The sequence below is a fragment of the Arachis ipaensis genome, chromosome B04, assembly GCF_000816755.2.
Source record: "Arachis ipaensis cultivar K30076 chromosome B04, Araip1.1, whole genome shotgun sequence".
Lineage (NCBI taxonomy): Eukaryota > Viridiplantae > Streptophyta > Magnoliopsida > Fabales > Fabaceae > Arachis > Arachis ipaensis.
This window is the reverse complement of record NC_029788.2, coordinates 69,151,571-69,168,048: the sequence shown is the minus strand read 5'-3', so window position 1 is coordinate 69,168,048 and position 16,478 is coordinate 69,151,571. Positions and strand designations below refer to the sequence as shown.

General features: G+C 40.7%; 1 pseudogene; it reads right to left on the bottom strand.

Annotated features, from left to right (window-relative positions):
* LOC107636541 lies at window positions 566-11,304 on the bottom strand (annotated as a pseudogene).

The following is a 16,478-nucleotide window of genomic DNA, read 5'->3' as shown; positions in this document are numbered from 1 at the left end:
TGCACCTCTTTTCTTCAACTCGGTTGAAATCACTGTGAGTTGTAACAGTGATTGCAACCGTGAATGAGTATTCACCGGTGCAATCTTCGGTGCAATTGGATCAATTGCACTGGAGATTGCAATTCCCCCTCCCTCTCTTCGGTTGCAATCACTGTGAGTTGTAACAGTGATTGCAACCGGATACCACGATTCATGGTGCAATTGAGGGTGCAATTGAACCAATTGCACCCTTGATTGCATCTCTTACTTCTCAACAGCTGTTGCAATCACTGTGAGTTGTAACAGTGATTGCAACTTCGTTGGTGTGTTGGGGGTTCTCAGTGCAATTGAAGGTGTAATTGATCCAATTGCACCTTCGATTGCTACTCTTTACTTCCTACTCGGTTGCAATCACTGTGAGTTGTAACAGTGATTGCAACCCTACCGATTTTCTACCGGTGCAATTGGATCAATTGCACCTGAGATTGCACTCTGGATCCCCGTGTAACCTTGCAATTACTGTTACAACTTACAGTGATTGCAAGAGCTTCCTACCGTTTCCGGTGCAATCTTCGGTGCAATTGGATCAATTGCACTCGAAATTGCACTTAGTTCTTCCCCGTGTGACCTTGCAATCACTCTTACAACTCACAGTGATTGTAAGAGCTTCCAACTGTTCCGTTGCAATTTTCGGTGCAATTGAATCAATTGCACCCAAAATTGCTTTCCGTTTTCCCCACGTAACGTTGCAATCACTGTTACAATTCACAGTGATTGCAAGGGCTTGAACCTGAAAGTAATTTACTAATTGTGAGGAATACGGGAATCGAATTCAGAGACGGGTGAGGCGTGAAAGAGAGACGTTCATTTCGGTTCGGGTTTATTTCTTTCCTTGACGAAGTTTGAGTTCTAGGTTTCCGGGTTCTGAACTTCTCATTTGATCTTCGACTCTTCTCATCATATATATCCTCATCGAAACTTAACATTTTATCAAGACCTCCGACTTCTTGGTGAGAGACATAAATGAAAGAAACGTTAAAGATCAAAATACTACATAAGAGATAGAAACAAAAGTAAAAGTTCTCGATACTTGTTGATTTGGGGAAAGTAACCCAATCCCTCGTAGAGTTCACGTTAACTTGGTTAACGTGACTCTCTAACGTGGGTATTGATGGCTTTTTGAGAGTGTTATTGGCAATCACTTTTCTCATTAATCTTTGCAAGTTACCTCTCCTTTTCTCGCTTCTTTTTGGTCCTGAAATCAAGCAACAAAGTGCATCAAAGCTCTAGTCCAAGTCATGAGTAATGCAACATAATATTTGTCACTAAACTTATGCAAAATCCTCAAGAAATCATGTAAAATGCACAATGTATGCTTGAGTCAAGGCATAAGTGAATATTTACCCAAAACTAGCTTATTTCCTAAAGAAATGCATGAAACTATCCTAAAAACAATAAAGAAAAGGTCAGTGAAACTAGCCAAAATGCCCTGGCATCACTGAAATTGAGGGACCTGAGCAAAAATCTGATTTAGAGGCTGAAAAAGGACTACAGATGCTGTTGGATTCTGATCTCCCTACACTCAAAGTGGATTTTCTAGAGCTACAGAAACCCAATTGGCGCGCTCTAAATTGCGTTGGAAAGTAGACATCCTAGGCTTTCGAGTAATATATAATAGTCCATACTTTGCCCGAGATTTGACAGCCCAAACCGGCGTTCAAAGTCAGCTCAAGGAATTCCGGCGTTTAAACGCCCAAACTGGCACCAGAATTGGAGTTAAACGCCCAAACTGGCACCAGAATTGGCGTTTAACTCCAGGAATAGCCCAAGCATGAAAAAGCTTCAATGCTCAGCCCAAGCACACACCAAGTGGGCCCCTGATGTGGATTTCTGCACTATCTACACTTACTTACTCATTTTCTGTAAACCCTAGTTACTAGTTTACTATAAAAACTACTTTTAGAGACTTATTTGACATCTTTGGACATTGAGTCCTTAGACCTAGAGACTATTGTACACGTTTGGAGAGGCTGTCCATTCGGCCATGTCTAGACTCTTTTCACTTATGTATTTTCAATGGTGGAGTTTCTACACCCCATAGATTAAGGTGTGGAGCTCTGCTGTTCCTCATGAATTAATACAATTACTACTGTTTTTCTATTCAATTCACGCCTACTTCTTCTCCAAGATATACTCTTGTTCTTAATTCAGTTAAGTCAGAATGAAGGGGTGACCCGTGACAATCACCCAATCCTCGTTACTCGCTTAGCCAAGATTCGCGTGCCTGACAACCGCAAAGTGGTCTACATGATGTTCAACGTAGTCATTGGATGCCAGTTGGAGTATACTCTCTTGGATATCTAATACAGAGGACCGAGTCCGTGAGATTAGTATCTTCGTGGTATAGGCTAGAATAAAGGCAACATTCCTGGGATCTGGAAAGTCTAAACCTTGTCTGTGGTATTTCGAGTAGGATCTGGGATCCGGAAAGTCTAAACCTTGTCTGTGATATTCTGAGTAGGATCTGGGAAGGGATGATTGTGATGAGCTTCAAACCTACGAATGTGGGGCGCAAGTGACAGTGCGCAAAAGGACAATGGTCCTATTCTGACGCTAGCGGAAACCGATAGATGATTAGCCCTGCAGTGACAGTGCAGATGGATTTGTTTTCATTCGAGAGGATCATACAGCTTGCCATGGAAGGAGGTAACGCATGATTGGAAGAAGGCAGTAGGAAAGCAGATGTCCGGGAGCAACAAAGCATCTCCAGACGCTTATCTAAAATTTTCACCAATGAATTACATAAGTACTTCTATCTTACTTTATGTTGTATTTATATTTTAATTATCAAAACCTCATAACCAATTTAATCTGCCTGACTGAGATTTACAAGATGACCATAGCTTGCTTCAAGCCGACAATCTCCGTGGGATCGACCCTTACTCACGTAAGGTATTACTTGGACGACCCAGTGCACTTGCTGGTCAGCTGCACAGAGTTGTGAATAAAAGTGTTGTGATCACAATTCTGTGTACCAAGACTCCAATGCCTAAGTCAACATGGGTTTTAAGGAGGTATTTGGAAGAATCAGAGTATGAGTTATACCTGGGTGCTCCAGTGTATTTATAGTTGTGTGGGCTGACCTTTCTAGATAAGATAAGTTAGTTATCTTATCTTATCTTTAAGTGAAGTCATCTTTATCTTCGAAGGTAACTGCCCTTGACTTTCTAGGCCTTAGCTACCTTTAGACTGGGCTATGTCCCTTTGTTTGGGCCTGCTTTGGCTTCTTATGTCGACTTGGCCGACCTCTTTTAAAGAAGAGGTCGAGGATCCTGACCTGAAGAGGTCGGTCGCTTTGTCTTCAATCAGTCCGGGTGAAATAGCTCGATCCAGGGTATGAACAGTGCCCCTGCTTGAGCTCGATTTTACCCTTAAGGTCGCATCTTCAGACTTCGATCTTTTGGAGAAGTCGAGCTCAAGCATTTACCCTTTTGTCAATCTTCGTATAACTCCTGCTTGTCTCCTTTGAATGTAGAGCATTTTTCCTTTTTCCTGGTTTAATTACTGCGCGCATTGTGCTTTCTTGGGAACATGCGACGTTTTAAATGCTTATTAACTCCCCTTTTGTCGTTTCCATTCCTTCCCTCTTTTTCTTTCACTTTGAATATTGAAGTCTCCTCTTTTAGTTTATTTCTTCCTTTCTTTTCGCTCTTTGCTTTACGGCTACACTTTGTTTCTCTCAGCCCTTTGTGTTCTGTCTTTTCGCTTGAAGTGCTTTATCTCCTCTGTCTACTTCGACTCAAGGGAGTTTGGTTGTTGCCCTCTTTCTTCCTTGGTTTCCTTTCTCGTTTCAGGTTGGTTTCTCTTCCTCCATACTTTTGTTTTTATATTTTGTTTTGGTAATGCATGCCCCTGACTTATTGTTTGCTGTAGCACCTTGTCTTCGCACCTACGTGCCTTCGAGCCTTCAATTTTACTTGCCTTGAAGTGGCTGTTTGGTGTGGACTGTGTCATTCTTCTCTTTGAGTTATCATTATCTTCTCCTCTACAGGTTAGTGTTTTTCTTTCTTTCTTCTTTTTTGATGACTATGCATGCTTTTATGAGGTTTTGACTTTGTCTTTGAAAAACTTTGATTTCTCTGTGAAAAGATTGCGCCTTTTTGTGTCTTGATCCATGATTTTATGATTTTTCCTTGTCGCTCATCTTTTGAGAGGAATGTGTGTCTTCTGGTGTTTTCTGCTTTCCTAGGGTTTTATTAGGGGTATTCCTGCATCCTTCATTTCATATATTCTTCGTTTCTGGGTCTACTACTTTGTTTGAACCGTTTTGGTGAAGAAAGATTATAGTCTTGATGGTCCTTGTTGATGATGATGAAATTTCTTGCTAATTTGTTATGTTACTAGAAGAGTATTGTTTGTGAGATGGTTAGGGCATAGACCGTTGGTTTCCTTCTTTTCTGGTTCCTACCTTGTTACTGCCTCCAAAGGGTGTACCTGGATTTCAGTGTGAATCCTGGGGTTTCCCTTTTGCTGCCGTGTCTGATTCTTGTCGTTCATATATTATTGTCCGAATTGTTTTCTGATTTGTCCGAGTTGTTTGGTAGTAACCCATCTTTTCTCTGTTTCTTCCTGTAGGAATAGTTGGCCTATGACTTCTCGCAAAAATATTGTTGAGATGTTTACTAAGATCCCGGATGGCATGTCTGACTGGCTGGACTCCATTGTGTTGATGTGTATTATCGTTGTTAATTCTTAGTATTGTGTGCGGCTTAGGAGGCACCATAGGATTTGTAGTGATAGGGATCAAGAGAAAAATTATGAGCTAGTGTCACCTGACCCTCAGAAGAGGGTTAGTTTTCCCTCTTTGATTCCAGAAGAACGTCCCTTTTTCTACGCTTATGACTATTTCTTTAGTCAATTAAATATTACTATTCCTTTTACCCCCTTTAAGACCGAGTTGTTGTGATCTTGTAATGTAGCTCCGTCTCAGCTCCACCCGAACTCTTGGGGATTTATTAAAATTTTCCAATTGCTGTGTCAAGAATTTGATATCCGACCTACCCAAACTCTTTTTCTTTACCTTTTCATCTTGACAAAGCCTAGGTAGTGAAGAAGAAAGCCTCCTGGGTTTCTTTCCGAGCTGCTCAAGGAAAGAAAGTTTTCTCTATGTATGACGAATCCTTTAGGGATTTTAAGAACTATTATTTTAAGTTTATCCTTTTTTCTTGGATGAGAACAACGAGCCCGCCCTTCCCTTATGCTGGCAAAAGAATGTGGTAGTATCTAGGTATTCTTGGAAAAGCTTGGATGAAGTCGAGCAGGCCTTTATGAAGGTGTTAGAGGAAAATTGGGGAGAGCCTCCCCATCTAGATACGAAATAACTTTTAAGGGATCCTTCCCTTCTTAAGGCTGAACTGGGTATGTTGACTTTTCTGCATTTGTGTGTTTTGCTGATCTGTATCATTCTCTCTTGTGTCCGGTTTTCATTTTTGTCTTTTTAGAGATGGTGAAGTCTGCTGATTCTATGAGGCATTTTCGCAGGGCCAAGAAGCCAATGGCCGCTCAAAACACCTCGGCCAAGACTTCTGGGGAAGGATCGTCTCAGGCTTCTCAGAGGAAGTCGACCTCGGACACTGCGGAGTTGAGGAAAGTCATCCTGGCTCCCCAGGTTCGCTTGGTTCCCTCTAATCCTCCCTATTCGACTTCTTGTGCTGCTTCCTCCTCCCAATGCTGGATTCTTTTGACTTGGATGCCCTTGATTTTGATGCTGTGGGATTTGTTGACAATCAAATTGCTCTTTTGGTCGACTTTAGATGGATGATGTGTCCCTCCTTCAACACTTGAATTTTATCACTATAGGTGCGGCCTTATATCGCACTGTCTAGGGTTCTCCTGTCCATGCAACGAAAGCTTTTCTTAAGGATTGATGCGAGCAAAAATTGGCGAGTTAAGAATGATTATAAAATATGCGTTGCAAGTATAGTTCTCAACCAACCAGAAATCCGCTCATCAATTTAGAAGGGTGTCATAGAAATTAAAATGAAAATACTGGGAGTATAAATCCCAGGTCGTCTCCCAACGAGTTACAGAAAAGTGTGCTATTTTATTAATCAGATGTTTTCAAAAAAGTTTGAGTTGAATGGGAGAAAATTAAATTAGAGAATTTATATAAATTTAAATAAAAGCCTTGACTGGAAGTTGATTAGTTGGAAGCCCTATTCTTGTTGCAGTACTCTCAAGACTAATTAATAATTGGGGATTATTCTGTTTAGTTGTCCCTCACTAAGTAAGGGAAAGTTAAACAAGTTGGAATGATATCTCTATCCACAAGTTCCATTCCGCTCTTGGGAGGATTGGTGTTAGTGACTAGAGAGCAATCCAACAATAAACTCAATTACAATCTTTCTCTTGAGCATCCCAACTCAAGGGTTTCTTTCAACCAACTCCCCATCAAGTTAGGGAACTACTCGCTCATTGTAAATGAAGAATTCATAACATAAGAAAGGGAATTAAAGAAAGACATGATAAATAATGATCAAAAGATTAATTAAAAATAAAAGTAATTCTTGTATTGATAAATGCTAAAATAATCCAATGGTAAAATTAAGTAAATTAAGGAATATGGAAGAGTAAGAGACAAGTAAAGAGAACGAACTAGAATGTCGAAGTCTTGATGAGGCAATAACTCTTCTCAATATCCCAATGCAAAATAATGAACATAACAAATCCTAAAAACTATGAATGTGTAGAGAGAAAAACCTAGAGGAGAGGAAAACTAGATCTAAAAACTAAAACTATGCGGAATGAATGTTGTTTTTGGTTTCTGCATGTTCTCTGGCTCTAGTTTGCTTTTCTGGGCCGAAAACTGGGTCAAAATAGGGCCCGAAATTGCCCCCAGCGATTCGGCAGATTATGCAGATAGCGCATGTCACGCGGTCGCGTCATCCATGCGGCCACGTCATTCGGCTTTCTGCTTTGCCACGCGGTCGCGTCATCCATGCGGCCACGTCACTCGTGCTATTCCATGCCGCGCGGTCGCGTCATCCATGCGGCCGCGTCACTGCGATTTCCTTTCTTTCGCACGGTTGCGTCATCCATGCGGCCGCGTCACTTCTCGCTGGTCATCTCCTCAATTCCTTGTGTTCCTTCCATTTTTGCAAGCTTCCTCTCTAATCTCCAACTCATTCATGCCCTATAAAGCCTGAAATACTTAACACACAGATCACGGCATCGAATGGAATAAAGGAGAAATAAAATATATAATTAAAAGTCTCTAGGAAGCAGGTTTTCAATCATGCAATAACTTTAGGAAGGAATTATAAATGCATGCTTATTTAACGAATAAGTAGGTAAAGATCATGATAAAACCACAAAAATAACAACAACAACAACAACAACAAAGCATTGTCCCACTAAGTGGGGTCGGCTACATGAATCAAACGACGCCATTGTGCTCTGTCATGTATCATGTCTATAGAGAGACCGTTTACATGTAGGTCTCGTTTGACCACCTCATGGATAGTCTTCTTAGGTCTTCCTCTGCCTTTCACCCTTTGTCCATCTTCCATCTCATCCACCCTCCTGACTGGATGTTCTATCGGTCTTCTTCTCACATGTCCAAACCACCTGAGACGCGATTCAACCATCTTTTCCACAATGGGTGCTACTCCAACTCTCTCCCTTATATCTTCATTCCTTATTTTATCCAATCGCGTATGACCACTCATCCATCTCAACATCTTCATCTCTGCTACACTCAGCTTATGTTCGTGCTCCCCTTTAGCCGCCCAACACTGCGTACCATACAGCATAGTCGGTCTTATAGCGGTGCGATAGAATTTAGCTTTAAGTTTTAAAGGCACTTTTTTGTCGCATATAAAACCAGATGCACTCCGCCATTTTGACCAACTAATGCCAGGGCATTTTGGCCAGTTTCACTGACCTTTTCTTTGCTGTTTTTAAGGTAGTTTCATGCTTTTTCTTAGGAAATAAGCTAGTTTTGGGTGGATATTCACTTACATCTTGATTTAAGCAAACGTTGTGCACTTTACATGATTTCATGAGAATTTTGCATGAATTATATGATAAATTGGATGATGCATGATTCCATGATTAAGAGCAAGACTTTGATGCACTTTGTTTGATTGATTTCAGGCCAAAAGAAGAAGAGAAGAGCCACGTTAGTGGCTACGTTAGTTACACTAACGTGGGAACTAACGTGGAAGGAAGGAAAGCCACAACGTTAGTGAGAAAAGTTAGTGGCATTAACTTTGAAGAAAGGAAATGGAGCCAACGTTAGTGACACTTAACATTATCACTAACGTTGGACCAAGCTCATGAGTGGCCACGTTAGAGTCCACGTTAACCTAGTTAACGTGGCCTCTAACGTTAAGAAGAAAGGGGGGAAGCCAACGTTAGTGACACTCAACATTGTCACTAACGTTGGCCAAAGCACACAATGCCACGTTAACTTGGTTAACGTGGGAGCTAACATGAAGAGGCAAGGGTGGTCGACAATGTTAGTGACACCCAACATTGTCACTAACGTTGGAAGCAACCACAAATCCCCAAGAAGCCACGTTAACTCCCACGTTAACCTAGTTAACGTGGAAGTTAACGTGAAGAAGAGAGGTTGTCGACAATGTTAGTGACACCAAACATTGTCACTATCGTTGGAAGCCAACACAAGCCACAAAGAGCCACGTTAACTCACACGTTAACTTAGTTAACGTGGAAGTTAACGTGGGCAAAAGTCCCACCTGGCAGCCTGACCATGCCTTCTTCAAACACGCATAACTTGAGTTACAGAGGTCCAATTGAGGTGATTCCAGTTGCGTTAGAAAGCTGACATTCAGAGCTTTCCAACGATATATAATACTCTATAGTGGGCATGAAATTGGAGCACAAACAAGAGGCATCTTCTAAGCCCCAAAAACACCAACTGGGCAGCAAGTGCAACGTTAGCCACAATAACTTTCGCACTAACGCCACACTTGTAGCGTTAGTTTGGCTAACTTTGGCACTAACTTTAGCACCTAGACCTCAACTTGACTCACTTCTCTCTCAAGCCCACTTCAAAGCTCAAGCAAGCAAGCCCACAATTGTCAACCAATCAAGGCCACAAGAAGCATCTAGAATAGGAATTTTCATTTAATTGTAATTTGCTTTTAATTTCATTTTGTAATTTAGGAGAGCCTATATAAAGGCCTTAGTTTTTACATTGAAAGGATCTTAGGCTAGACGATTCTGGAATTCTAGAGAATTGAAGGAAGGGGGAGAGAGTGAAGACCAATTCGAACTTTTGTGAATTGGCACACTCCAAGGGGAGTGGGTCTTCGGACCCCTCCCTTCAACCACTCTTCTTCCTTTTCTCTTCTTTTCTTCCTTAGGAGTAGTTTCATTTTAGTTGTAATTTTCATTTATGAATTTTGAAGTTTTATTTTTAGTTTTTATCTTCATCTTTACTTTTCTGCACTTTCTTTCTTTTCTGTGCATTGATTGAGGAAGAGATGAGAATGAACTTGATCCGGAGGATTGCAATATCTCTTGATCCCAATGTTCATTTTATTTTTTAATTCTTACATTTACTTTTCTTGCCATTTTACTTTTCTGCACTTTATTGCTTTCTTTACTTTTCTGTCAATTTACATTTCCTCGTTACTTATCACTCCATTATGATTCGTCTAACTAGGATAATCAATTAACCATTGATTGCTTAATCCGTTAATCTCTGTGGGATTCGACCTCACTCTATAGTGAGTTATTACTTGACGACAATTTGGTACACTTGCTGAAGGGAGATTTGTTGAGAGACAAGTTTTCCGCGCATCACCAACCTGCTTGGATCCTATGATTTACATCCTGTTCAATCTCTCCATTGTCCTGTATGATGCACCCATGATACTTAAAACTTTTAACTTTTCGTAGGGTGTTTTCTCCAATCTTCACCTCTATATTGGGGTTTTCCCTTCTCAGACTGAACTTACATTCCATATATTCCGTCTTGCTACGGCTTATGCGCAGACCATACACTTCTAGAGCTTCTCTCCATAACTCCAACTTCTTATTTAGGTCTTCCCTTGACTCTCCCATAAGGACGATATCATCGGCAAAAAGCATGCACCATGGCACAGGCTCTTGGATATGCTCTGTGAGTACTTCCAAGACTAATGTGAAAAGGTATGGACTTAAGGATGATCCCTGGTGTAATCCTATACTAATAGGGAATTCCTCTGTCACACCACCTTGGGTCTTCACACTAGCTGTGGCCCCATCATACATGTCTTTAATTGCCCGAATATATGTGATCCTTACTCTCCTCTTTTCTAAAACCTTCCATAAGACCTCCCTTGGTACTCTATCATATGCTTTTTCCAAATCAATAAACACCATATGTAGATCCCTTTTATTACTACGATACCTCTCCATCATCCTTCTTAATAGGTATATCGCTTCAGTGGTAGATCTGCCTGGCATAAATCCAAATTGGTTTTCTGTTACTTGTGTCTGTTTTCTCAACCTCCGTTCTATCACCCTTTCCCACAACTTCATAGTATGACTCATAAGCTTAATCCCTCTATAGTTTCCGCAACTTTGTATATCCCCTTTATTCTTGTAGATAGGTACCAAGGTGCTCTTTCTCCACTCATCAGGCATCTTCTTTGACCTTAAAATCTCATTAAAAAGCATGGTTAACCAGTTGATGCCTTTTTCTCCAAGACCCTTCCAAACCTCAATCGGGATATTATCAGGTCCTACTGCCCTGCCATTTTTCATCTGCTTTAGAGCCTCTTTTACCTCGAAGTCTCGAATCCTTCGATAGTAGTCAAAGTTTTGATCTTCTTCCCTTGTGCATAATCGACCAAGGCTCGGAAGAGTCTTCTGTCCCTCATTAAATAACTCGTAGAAGTAACTCTTCCACCTTTTATTAATCTTCTCCTCTTGAGTCAACACCTCTCCATCCTTATCCTTTATGCACTTAACCTGATCCAAATCTCTCGTTCTTCTTTCCTGGCTCTTTGCGATTCTATATATAACTTTTTCTCCTTCTTTCATGCCCAAAGACTGGTAGAGACCCTCATATGCTCTTGTTCTTGCTTCACTTACAGCCACTTTTGTCTCTTTCTTAGCCGCCTTATATTTTTCCCAGTTATCTGCATTGCGGCATAAAGACCACTCTTTAAAGCATTCCCTTTTTATCTTTATCTTTTCTTGTATGCTCGCATTCCACCACCAGGACTCCTTGTCTCTTGGTCCTATTCCTTTAGATTCACCAAAACTTTCTTTTGCTGTTCTTCTAATAACTTCTGCCATCTCTCTCCACATCTCTTCCGCGCTTCCATTTCCATCCCACTTTGCCTCTTCTCCTACCCGTCTTAGGAAGCTTCTTTGTTCCTCACCTTTCATCCGCCACCACCTCGTCCTTGGGTTCTTCGTATGATGTCTTTTCCTCAACTTTTGCTCGACGCAAAAATCCATGATGAGCACCCTATGTTGTGTTGTCAAACTCTCTCCCGGGATAATTTTACAGTTAATGCAAAATTTCCGGTCGACTCTCCTCAACAAGAAGAAGTCGATTTGAGAGCTTGTCATGTCACTCTTATAGGTTATAAGATGCTCGTCTCTCTTTTTAAAACATGTATTTGCGATGAGAAGATCAAAGGTTGAGGAAAAGTCCAAAATAGTTTTACCCTCGGCATTGATCACCCCGAAACCATGGCCTCCGTGAATACTCCCATATCCAGTCACTTCTCTCTCAACATGGAAATTTAAATCTCCTCCTAAGAAAATCTTATCTCCCAAAGGTATGCCTTGAACCAAACTCTCTAGATCCTCCCAAAACCTTATCTTGTGTTGTTCGTCCGAACCCACTTGCGGTGCATAGGCGCTAATCACATGGAAAGCACCTCCCTCCATCACAAGTTTGATAGAGATGATCCGATCTTCCACCCTCTTGACATCCACTACGTCCTTCTTCCACTGCTTATCCACAATTATTCCAACCTCATTCCTATTCTTCACCTTTCCTGTATACCAAAGTTTGAAACCAGAAGTATCCAACTCCTTAGCCTTTGCACCAACCCATTTCGTTTCTTGTAGGCACATAATGTTAATCTTCCTCCTTGTCATGGTGTCTACCACCTCCATGGACTTTCCTGTTAGAGTGCCTATGTTCCATGTCCCAAATCTCAACCTTCTGTCGCTTCGACCTTTACCTTTTACTTTGTGAACTAGCTTATTTACCCTCGTCCGTTCACGAAAACACGAGAACCCTTGCTCATTTAACACTACATCCGGGCACCGATGCAGCGGCTCTTGCTTTGACACCGTACTCGAGCCATACGTCGCGTTGCTTTTGGGCAACGACCTAGCTTTAGCGCAATAATGTCTTTGATTCATGTCATGGGGGTTCGGCTATATTTTTATGTTGGTTGCCTAAGACCTAACACAACCCTCCTCCTTTATCCGGGCTTGGGACCGGCTATGTACCGCAAGTGTAACATAGGCGGAGTTATAAAACCACATAAATAAACACAATATAAACCATTAAATAGTGGTTTATCAACGTCCTCACACTTAAACATTAGCATGTCCTCATGCTTAGTTGAAGGAGATAAAATGAATGAGTAAGAACATGTAAAACCTATGAAATGCAATGCAACCTATATGACTTTTTTTTTCCACTTGATCAAAAGTAAGTAAGCTCTTCAAAATAATTACAAATCAAATTCCACTAACTCAATTCTTATACAGTATGAACAGATAAAAATGCAAGATAGCTCATGAAAGCATGGAACATGGAAATTCAAGCATGGAACCCTCACTGATGATGTATGTACACTCTAGTCTCTCTAGTGTATAGGGTCATCACTCTATCCTTCTCTAATCATGCTCTCTAATTTTTGTTCTTCTCCTAACCAATCAACAACATTTAATATACCAATGCAAACATAATGAGGTCTTTTTAAGGTTGTAATGGGGCCAAGGTAAGGGTAAGGATATACATATGGCTAAGTAAGCTTATAAATTGAATCTTTAATTAACCCAAGCTTTAACATAACCTATATATATTCTATATAACTTTTAAAATTCATACCTAGCTACCCAGAAATCTCTTTCACATCCATACTCATGTATCAACCTTTTATTTTGATTTTATCATACATGCATTGATCTTTGAATGCTTGACTTAGCATTGGGGTAATTTTGTCCCCTTATTTATTTGTTGAGTATTTTTGGATTTTTTTTTATAAACATAGAAACATAAAAATAACATAGCTTATCAATGCACATAGAGTTTTAATTCTTATAGTTTCACATGAGTAGGTATCCAAATTCCCATAATATTATCATGACTCATTCCCTTATTATCCTTTGTTCCCACAATTTCCCATACTTAAATGACACACACAATTCTATCTTAAGCTAACTAAAGATTCAATTTGGGATATATAATTATTTTTTCCGCTTAAGGCTAGTAATGTGGTAAAATATAGAACAAATGGGATTTAAAGGCTCAAAGTGGCTAACAAAGGTAATTGGAAGGGTAGGCTTAATTTGGATAAGTGAGCTAAACAAATAATGGCCTCAATCATATGCAAACATATAAATATAATAAATATTGGACATATAGGATGAAACAAAATATAGATTACAATCATAGAGAAGTAAACACACAAGAATAAAATAATTGTGGTTAAATAATGTAACCATTCATAAAGGCTCAAATCTCACAGGTTGTGTGTTCTTTAGCTCAAAAATCATGTTCCAAATACAACTTCAAGCAAATTTAACATAAAAGTTTTAATTAAAATTAGTGAAATTTTGTTCCAAAGTTAGGGTCTTAGAAGAAACTTATTGTCTTTTTTAATCAAGCAGAACATGCGTGCAACTAATCTATTACTATGCAATTTATCCTATTCTATAAAAGAAAAATCTAACTAAATATCCTAATTTATTGGTGCTAGGGAAGAGAAATTACCTCCGGAAGTCAGGTACTGACCGACCTCCCCACACTTAAGGCTTTGCACCATCCTCGGTGCCATCTGTCAGGAATAAAGGTGGGCTGGTAGCAGTATCTCCACAGTCGGGACCATCATGGCTCCCTGTGCTGGTAAAAGACGTAGAGTCCGGGGTGTCGGAGTCCTTGAATTTTCCCATGATCAGCTCCTTGAGGTATGTGAATCGGCGCTTGTTACGGTGCTCTCTCATCCTAGCTTTCTGTTCCTGCCGATCCAACTTTTCAAGTATCTGCTGGAGCAGCTGATCAGTAGTGGGTGCTTGTGGTGTTGAAGAAGGAATATCTTCAACTGGTTCAGTAGGCTGGCTGATAGTGGCTGCTGGAAGTCTAAAGTATTTCCCGTTGGGGACAAACTGATCATCCCGTGGAAGCATGGCTTTGGTGTCCCCAGCTCTGTAGGAGACTCCGGCTGTTGAGACAAGATCTGAGACCAGGGCGGGAAAAGGTAAGTTGCCCGTAATTTATACGTGTCCAATGGCATTCCGGATATGTCTTGGTAGATTCAGAAGTTGGTTTGTAAGGATGCACCACAGTAGAACGGCCATGTCCGCAGTGAAGGAGGACTCGTGAGTGCTCGGAAAGACGTAATGGGACATAATCTGTGCCCATACGCAAGCCTCCAAGGTAAGTGCTGAAGCCGAGATTCCCTTAGGGCGGGTACGATGGTATCCGTAGATCCATCGACTGCCAGGTAGTGCGATAACTCTGAGAACGGTGTCCCAGTCAAATTGGTACAGCTGGCGCTTGAGTGCGGCTTCTTGAAAGGCGTCCAATCCTTCTGGAATAGGGGGAAGACTTAGAACTTTTTGAATGGCCTCTTCTGTAATAAGGACTTGCTTTTGACGGACATAGACAGACTGCAGGGTCGGCAGGTGGAAGTTGGAGTAGAACTCGACTACTGGTGCACAAATTGTGAATCACACTTTTCACAACTCGTATCACTAACCAGCAAGTGCACTGGGTCGTCCAAGTAATACCTTACGTGAGTAAGGGTCGATCCCATGGAGATTGTTGGTTTGAAGCAATCTGTGGTTATCTTGTAAATCTTAGTCAGGAAATCAATTATAATTATCAGTATGAATTTCGAAGAATAAAAGAGCATGGATTAAATACTTGTTCTGCAGTAATGGAGAATATGTTGGAGTTTTGGAGGTGCATTGTCTTCTGAATCTCTGCTTTCTCCTTGTCTTCTTCTTCACGCACGCAAGGTTCCTCCTATGGCAAGCTGTGTGTTGGTGGATCACCGTTGTCAATGGCTACCATCCGTCCTCTCAGTGAAAAAGGTCCAGGTGCGCTGTCACCGCACGGCTAATCATCTGTCGGTTCCCACTCATGCTGGAATAGGATCCATTGATCCTTTTGCGTCTGTCACTACGCCCAGCCCTTGTGAGTTTGAAGCTCGTCACAGTCATTCAATCCCTGAATCCTACTCGGAATACCACAGACAAGGTTTAGACTTTCCGGATTCTCATGAATGCTGCCAATGGATTCTAGCTTATACCACAAAGATTATGATTAAGGAATCGAAGAGATGTTCATTCAATCGAAGGTAGAATGGAGGTGGTTGTCAGGCACGCGTTCATAGGTTGAGGATGATGATGAGTGTCACGGATCATCACATCCATCATATTGAAGTGCGAATAAACATCTTAGATAGAAACAAGCGTGTTTGAATAGAAAACAGAAATAGTTGCATTAATTCATCAAAACACAGCAGAGCTCCTCACCCCAACAATGGAGTATAGAGACTCATGCCGTCAAAGAGTACAAAGTTCAGATCTAAAATGTCATGAGGTGCAAAATAAATCTCTAAAAGTTGTTTAAATACTAAACTAGTAACCTAGGTTTACAGAAAATGAATAAACTAAGATAATTGGGGCAGAAATCCACTTCTGGGGCCCACTTGGTGTGTGCTGGGGCTGAGACTTAAGCTTCTCACGTGCCTAGGCTATTTCTGGAGTTGAACGCCAGGTTGTAACCTGTTTCTGGCATTCAACTCCAATTTGTAACCTGTTTCTGGCATTTGACGCCAGACTGCAACATGGAACTGGCGTTGAACGCCGGTTTACGTTATTTATCCTTGAGCAAAATATGGACTATTATATATTGCTAGAAAGCCCTGGATGTCTACGTTTCAAACCAATTGAGAGCATGCTATTTGGACTTCTGTAGCTCCAGAAAATTAATTTTGAGTGCAGGGAGGTCAGAATCCAATAGCATCTTCAGTCCTTTTTCAGCCTGAATCAGATTTTTGCTCAGCTCCCTCAATTTCAGCCAGAAAATACCTGAAATTACAGAAAAACACACAAACTCATAGTAAAGTCTAGAAATATGATTTTTATTTAAGAACTAATAAAAATATAATAAAAACTAACTAAATCATACTAAAAACATACGAAAAACAATGCCAAAAAGCGTATAAATTATCCGCTCATCAACTACCCAAGAAAGATTGACCTGCCTTGGCTGTCTTTGTAGG